The following is an 8,707-nucleotide window of genomic DNA, read 5'->3' on the forward strand; positions in this document are numbered from 1 at the left end:
AGAGGCTTCCCCACCACCACCCAGTTCATAGACTATCAGGCAGTAGAACTTAAGATTTTGTATATCGGGGGGCAGAAAACCCCTTGCTAGGTGTGTGGTCTTTCACTCTCATTAAGTCAGTAATACCTGATATTAGACTTTCAGATACTTTTACTTGCACTTTAAACTTTTTATTATTCACATAATAAAAATAACATTTAAAAATAACTACCACATCTGACAGCCCCATGGGAATGTCATTCAAGTCAGCACCACCCACATGTGCAAATGACAACTGTGTGTCCTAATATAAACAATTTCTGAAACTTGTAAGAGTAAGATTATCAGCAGAACTTAAAGATAGGAAAAGGTAAAATAATTAATACCAAATAAAGAAAAGTAAACATGAGAAGAGCAAGATAAGTACAGGATAATGGGGAAGATAGCTTTGTGATCCATAGTGGATATCCAAAGTAGTATGTAATACATACATACAAAGGCAAGTACATTTTGGAACAGCTTATATCAATTTAAAAGACCTAGGAATTACGTTTGATCCTCTTATGTGTTTTTACTTGTCCACTGAGTTCCAAATTAATGTGTTAACAGAAGTAAATATATCTTAAAAATTTGTCAAACCTATTTTTATTTATTGCATTTGTTATGGGGATAGTCCAACTGGGCAGAAAGCTACCCCTTTTCACTGGAGGCCTGAGGAGAAAAGCTCCAGGAAAATTCCAACATTGCATAAATAACATAGCAAACAGAGGTATACAAATAATTAACTATACAGATTTTAAACAGAGTATCATTAATTAATAGCAGCGTCATGTAATGAGTTATGAAACTTTTCCAGGGGGTTGGGGACGCTATTGGAAAAAAAAACATTACTTAAACAGAGGTACACAAGTAATTAATAAATAAAGAACACTTAAACAGAATAGGAAGAAATAAAGAATTAGTACTAAGAAGTGAGAGAGAGCATTTTATGATAGGTAGGAAGAAGAGGGCGAGATAGGGGATGAGGGGGAGATTTTCACCAATAGGTATCTTTTAGATATTCTGTTGTCTGTGCCATAAGATTTGGTGTTTCCCGTGATTCTTAGAGGAGGGGAGTTCCACACTTTGGCCAGGAGAGAGGACTATAAAGAATCACCGGCTGGCCAGGAAAGAGGAGTACAGTAACTCAACAGTTGAGGAGTTAGCTTTTGTAACATTATGGCAGTGGATCTCAGCTGTTTACTTGCACTATGAAGCTGGCAAATATTTTTCAAACTAGGGCATTTGTGTGGATACTAGATGAGATTATGGGAAGTGGCTAGTTAGGAAGATGTAAAGTAATGCCTTAGCTGTAACCACTGAATTTTTTTTTGAAGGCCAGATAGGGAAATGTCCTGTAATGACTGGTAGCAAAATTTGACTCCTCATTATAGCACTATTCCAAGAGGGAGAGTTGAGTGGATTTTAGGTTAATTAAGATGGGAACAGCATAAAGTAGTGCAGGGCTGAGTAGGGATTAAGCAATACTTTTTCTGGCTTTGTCAGTGAGGTATTATTTGACTGTAGAGTGTACCTATCTTTTTGTTGGTGTTTTTTACTGTTTGTTTTGGGTGATAATCAAATTTTAAATATTCATCAATAGTGACTCCCAAAAGTTTAGTTTGACTAACTAGTTTTATGTTAGTGTTGTTAGAGTAGTTGATTTTGTAATTATTTTTGTAGTCAGTTAAATGCTTTAGGGATAAATTGAATCAGTTTTGTTTTTTAGGGTTAAAGAGTAGGTGTGTATCAGACAGCCAGGCCTCCATGGTTGAGAAAGACTCTTGGGTAAGTTGTCTTAATGTATCTATGCTTTTAGCAGAACAGATTATTGTTGAATTGTCTGCATACTGTATGACAGTGCCTTGTTTAGTATGATAGTGGCTTGTTTAGAAGCTTGGTGGAAATCATTAATATATTGAACAACAGGAGACCTAAAATGGATTCTTGAGGGACACCCACTTGAATGGGAAAGAAAGTGGATTTCATTTTGCCATTTTATTGCTGTTGCCTATTTGAGAGGTAGCTGGAGAACCAAGATAGTGAAGTTTCATATGTTCCTAGGCAAGCTGGTTTTTGAAACAATTTCTGGTGGGGTACCATATCAGAAGCTTTTGATAACTCAAGGAGAAATGCTGAGACTAAGTTCCTATTGTTTCAGAATTTGTTAACAGATATTATAAAACTATGGAGAGCTGTATGCAGTATGAAAAGGACAGGAACTATGCTGTGTTGAGGAAAGGAGGCAGTTGTCACTGAGAAGGATGAGGAGTTGAGACTGGATACAATTCTTTAGAATTTTTGAGAGCTGAGACAGTATGGCTGTAGGCCTGCGGTTTGACAGTTCATTTGAGTTTCCACCTTTATGGAGAGGAAGAATGTATCACCTTTCCGTGGGGTTGAGGCATAGCTTTTAGTGATGGAGCAGTTGACTAGGATAGAGACAGGAAATGCTATGGCATCAGCAGCAGTTTTCATGTACTCAGATGGTATGTTATCTGGGGTAAGAGTGGTAGGTTATAAGATCAGTAATAGTTTTTGGATTGCACAGATTGAGTCTAGTTTGAGTACAGGTGTTTTGGGGACTAGCAAGGGATGAGAAGAACTTCTGTGTCTACCTGTACTGAGGGTTTAATAAGGGGGTTATTGTTTGGGTGAAGTGGGTATTGAATTCACTGGATATGCTGTCAGTATGGTTAGATGAAGTAGGTGTATTGGTGTATCAGGTTTTAACAGATGGCTGATCGTAGTAAAAAAAATTTTTGAGGCTGCTATAATTTGCTACCTGTATATTAATATATATATTTTTAATCAGTTTTGATTGTTAGAGGAGTTTTTGAGATGTTTATGTTATTGATGGGCAGCTGTGGTTTTAACTTGCTTCAGTTGTTTCCAGTCTCTCTCTCGCTCTCTTTCATGAGCATTTCAGTACTTTTTGAAAGCCAGATTCAGTTTATTTCTTTCAGTTCTTTCTGAAGGTACTTCATTTAATATGTTAAGGAATATTGAATTGAACAGAACTGCAGCTTCATCAAGTGGGAGGGTTTAAAGAGCCCATCTTGCCATTTTTTTCCGATTTTAGTACTGCAATGAATTGGTCTTTATTAAAGGTGGAGATTTGACGAGCAGGGTTGTAACAAAGCTGTTTTTGGTTAGGTTTATGGTGCCTTATTGCAAAGATGTGTAGGTGATCACTTAAGGTGGCAAGTAAATGTACCTGTTGAGAGGATTTTGTTTGGGGCATTAAAGGAAGAATCCAGTCTAAGATATAGGCTCTACCAGTGTTTTTTTGTACCTTGTTGGAGGTGAAATAAGCTGAGAAAAAAACATATAGATTAATGACATTAGAAAGACTGTTACTGTCAATAGTTTGCCAGCTAATATTTAGGTCTCATAAAATGATTCTCTCAAGCGAGATGTTGTTTGATGCCCAAGAAAGAAGTTCTTCAGTGGCAACTATATCATTTTCTGGGGGACTTTATGATCTTATAATGCAAAAGCTTTCATGAAAATTAATTTGCAAGGAATCTGTAAAGGAAAACACAAAGATCAATGCACGTTAGGTTCAAGTAAGGCACCCGTTATTACTTGCAGCAAGGAGACAAAGCATGTAAGTACAAGGTTTGTCTGATTTTCCATAGTTCAGCATGCTATTCTTATACAATTCTCTGCATGTACACAAGAAAATATTGTTAGATTTACTGCTGACATGGTCAGAAAAGAATATATTGTTAGATTTACTGCTGACATGGTCAGAAAATTGCTGTCTTGCAAAAACATGTTTGAGAAAAGCAACCTGGCCTTGGGCTAATTTCAGCCCTCCTTTGTTTTTCACACTTATTCAGCTGTCCAGTTCTTGATATAATACATTTGCTTAGGGTCAAGATACAACCCTGGCGTCAATACACATTCTGCTGACTATGGTAGACTTTCAGGCGTCAATTGTTCTCTTATCAAGGTTTCCTGCAGCTGCACATATTTCACACAGAATAAGCAAAATAAACGTATTAATTTCTTTTTAACCCTAAATGCATCTAAGCTTGCACATTGCAGTTATACATTTTCTTAACATTTCCCCCCTTTTAATACTTTATTCTACCTTCAAAACAAGCATAAACAGTTTTTCTTCTCATACCCATTTCCTACTTAGGATTTACAGTTAGAGAGTCATTCAGTTTAAGTCTGTGAAAGCATTTTTTCAGTTTTGAGTAATTTCTCGAATTCAGCATCCTGATATAAAGTTTCTGAAACTGAAGCGTCTATGATATTCTTAACTAGTCCTTTCATACAGGGGATGCGGCAGCATCCACACACCATCAGTAAGGCTATCCCTGCACAGATGGCAATCAGAATGTTCATGAGGATGCTGCCCCAACCCCCAAACCATTTCTGGAAAAAGTCCGTTAATGGATTTGGTCCTGGTTTGGTCATGGCCGACACCTGCTGGATTACTTCAGGATGGTTGTCTATCTCGTGTTTGTTGTCAGGAATATACGAACAGCACTCCTCCTGGATTAAAGCGCACGTACCTCCTTTCGCCGCTAGGGTGAAGTCAAGAGCCATGCAATTTTGAAGTACCACTGTTCTCATTGGCAGTTAGTTCATCGGTTACCAATTCTAGGGCAGAAAAGGTTGCATTACTCATTATTTCAAAAAGTTTAGATAGTTTTCTTAGCTCCCAGATCGATTTCGTTGCTCCATATGCTGGTATTATGCCTGCCCACGATATGACGTCATTACCCAGATCCATGTGCAATAGTCCTTTGTTATTCCCAGGGCCTAAGTCATGATGGTATTTCCAGGGTGCATCGATTTATCCCACTGGATTAGCAAGCTTCTTGATTTCTTGGACATTTCGAATTTTCCCTTGAGGTAAGACTGCCGTGTGTCGTATGGCCGGAACCAGGTACCCCAGAAAACAGCTACCGGACCAGTTTTCAGGTAGCCATTTATATGCTTTTCTTCCGCATGTAAAGTAACAATCTTCTACTTTAGTGGTAACTTTACTATAAACATACCCTTGTCCTGTGTGAAACATTTTTCTGTCAATTATGGACAGTTGTTTGTAGAGAACCGAATCATGTTTTACTTCCTCAATTGTTCTATGCATCATTTCAAAAAACGAATCATAGTTTGTATTGCAATAAGATCCGGTGTTATCAGGTTTAGTGTAGCATCTATAAGGAACTGTTACATTGCAATGGCTCCATCCTACCCTGACTGTATCATTCTTATGAAAACATACAGTTCCCTTTTGACGAATAGACAAGTGTAATGCTACTTTATCTTCTGATGTGACATTCGATGTGTCATGAATTAGGTTTTCCCAGGTCTTATTAGCCCCTAGGGGAACTGAAGTTAGCAGTAGTCCCCCATATGCTGTTGGTAGAGCTGTGCAGATCAAGCAATTCGAAACATTGACGGTTTCAGCATACATGTAATTGATTGCCTGGTAAGTATTGAAGTTCAGGTGCTACTCACGCTTACTAAATTCTACTTGCGTAACAGAGAAGAGAAATGGCCATAACAAAAAGATTATTGTTACCATGATGATCAGTAGGATGGTCATGCAATATTTCTGTGGAAATTATTGTTCTGTATTGTCTCTGTCTTCTCCGGTTCTTCCAAAAAGATATTTTCTTGATTCAGTCATTTTACTCGGACACGTGATCTTACTCTCTGCCCTACAGGACCTTCGCACCGATGATTGCTTCACTGGGTTTGAGACTGATCAGTTCTTATTGATCTGACCCCCCCTTTGTAGCCAGACTTTTGTGCTTAGGGTCCAGATGGAGAGGTAAGGTCTTTGTCCAATTCGAAGTTTCTCATCAACTTGCAGTGCGTCAGGTGTATCCACAAAGCCCGTTCTGCTATCTTGAATGCAGTAGGTGTTGAAAGATGCACCTGGTAGGGACCTTCCCACTTTGGTGATCCCCCAGTTCTTTCGCTTCACGATTTTAATCCACACCCAGTCTCCTGGCGTCACTGTCACTTCCGATGTTTCGGCTTGCTTCTGACTTGAAACAGAATTAAACTGCAACAGGTGTTTAGAACTCAACAACTTTTTCATATATTCAGCTAGTGTAAAATCAGCTTCCTGGTCTGATGACATGAGAGGTTTCCACTGGGGTGTGTAATAAGACCTTCCATACAGCTTTTCAAAAGGAGTCAGTCCTTTTGCTGTAGGGACAGTTCTCATTCTCAACAATGCCAGAGGTAAACAGTACTGCCAGGTTTTTCCTGTTTCAGCTATCAATTTCCTTAGTTTGCTTTTTAGTATGCCGTTATGCCTTTCAACCAGCCCTGCAGACTGCGGATGATATGCACAATGATTTATAAGAGAAATACCAAAAAACTTACTCAGCTGCTGTATGGTTAGATTTACAAAGTGTGTACAGTTGTCACTATAGATTCTTTCCGGAATACCGAACCTAGGAATAATGTCCTTAACAAGTACCTTTGCTACTGTAGCTGCATCTGGATTCTTGGTTGGAAAAGCTTCCACCCACCTGGAGAACATATCTATAATGACAAGACAGTACTTTTTGTTTTCACATTTATTTAGTTCTATAAAATCCATACAAATAGTGTGAAACGGGTATGGTGGTGTGGGAAAACTCCCTTGCTTAGGCTTTATCGCCCCCTGTGCATGGTGTTTGTTACAGATCCGACATATTAAACAAAATTTTTTAGAATAGTTTGTAAATTCGTACGTTGTGAACACTTGGTTCACCAGCTGTACCATCCCCCCTGTTGAGACATGGCACTGCCCATGGATCAACAATGCCGCATAGCGGAACAAGTTAGAGGGTAGTATTGGTTTTCCCTCCTTAGAGATGTACAGTCCTTTTTCGAGGATTGCGCCTCGTTTCATCCATCGCTGTTTTTCTGCTTGCGTAGTGAGTGTCTGCATTGCTTTTAACATATCTAAATTCAAGGTTTCAGAGGGTTGTAATTCCTTATCTAGAAGGAATACCTCTGCAGCTGCCTGTTTTGCAGCTGCATCAGCTCTCGCATTACCTTTCGAAATTGTCCTGTTGTTTAGTATGAGCTGTACATTTGCAAATAGCTACCCTTCGAGGCAATTGAATAGATTCTAAAAGATCTAAAATAAGCTGCGCGTGATTTATAGGTTTGCCAGTAGATGTTATCATTCCTCGGTTTTTCCACTGTTGTGCAAACACATGTACAGTGGAAAAAGCGTATTGGCTATCAGTGAAGATGTTTACACATTTATCCTTTGCTAAGGTACATGCTCGTGTCAGAGCAATCAATTCTGCTGCCTGAGCAGATAAATGATGCAGTAAAGATTTCGCTTCTATAACTTCAGTATCAGAGACTACTGCATATCCTACTAGGTTCTGTCCTGCAGGGCCCCTTTTGCACGAGCCATCCACGTAGTATGTTACCTCGGCATTATCCAAGGGGACATCCATGAGGTCTTTCCTAGGTAATGTCTTCTGCTCGATTATTTGCAGGCAGCGATGCGGTGTGCCATCTGCAGGAGTTGGGAGCAGGGTAGAAGGGTTTAAGGTCGTACATCGTTCAATTGTCATTTGAGGTTGGCTCAACAATATGGTCATGCAGGAGAGATGCCTAGCAGGAGAGAGATATGCTACTTTTTCTTGTAATAAAATAATCGCGACTGTATGAGGTACCCTTTGAGTGAGTGGGTGAAACAAGACTACTGAAGCCGAAGCCTGCACTGCCATTGCTGCTGTGACTACTGCCTGCACACAGTGTGGCAAAGATCGTGCCACTGGGTCTAATTGTGATGAATAGTAAGCAATGGGACGTTGCTTATCCCCATGTTGTTGTGTTAGTACTGATGTCATATAACCCTGTTTGCAGTCTATAGTCTGGAAAAAACGCTTATGGTAATTAGGCAACCCAGAACTAGGGAGGAGGCTATTAACTGTTTCAGTTTACAGAAAGCAGATTCTGCCTCCGTTGTCCATTGTAACAACTCCTGCGCTGCCATAGGTGTCTTGTAAATAAGGTCAGTTAAAGGTGCAGTTTCCTAGGCATAGTTTGGAATCCAGCTCCGACAAAAATTAGTCGTTCCCAAGAAGGACATCATTTCCTTCTTGGTGGTGGGCTTCGGTGCCTGCAAAATTGCCACTTTTCTGTCCTCATCTAAAGTTCTACCTCCCTTGGATATTACATATCCCAAGTACTTTAACTGTTTTTTTCCAAAGTTGCAGTTTGCTGTTATTCACTTTGTGTCCCTCAGCAGCTAGAAATTGTAGAAGTGCTACTGTATCTTCTCCGCAATCCTGCAGGGTGGGGGCTGCTAATAGAATGTCATCGACATAAAGTAAGACCTGACTACCCTTTGGTGGGTTAAATCCTGCCAGGTTACTTGACATTTCTTGTGAAAATATAGTAGGGCTCTCACAATATCCCTGTGTTAATCGCGTATATGTGTATCTTTTTCCCTGACACGTGAATGCAAACCAATACTGGCTGTCTGGGTGTATTGGTATTGAAAAGAATGCACTACTAATGTCTACCACAGAGAAATATTCTTGTTGAGGTTTTAAGTCATTCAACAAGGTGTGTGGATCCGGCACTATAGGTGCCCTTGGTATTACTGCGTCATTTGCAGCTTGCAAATCCTGAACCATACGTCATTATCCATTGGCTTTTTTAACTGGAAATAAAGGTGTATTACACGGAGAATCAGGGG

This window comes from Protopterus annectens, chromosome 13.part0, assembly GCF_019279795.1.
Source record: "Protopterus annectens isolate FY-2018-M chromosome 13.part0, PAN1.0, whole genome shotgun sequence".
Taxonomy (NCBI): Eukaryota; Metazoa; Chordata; order Ceratodontiformes; family Protopteridae; genus Protopterus; species Protopterus annectens.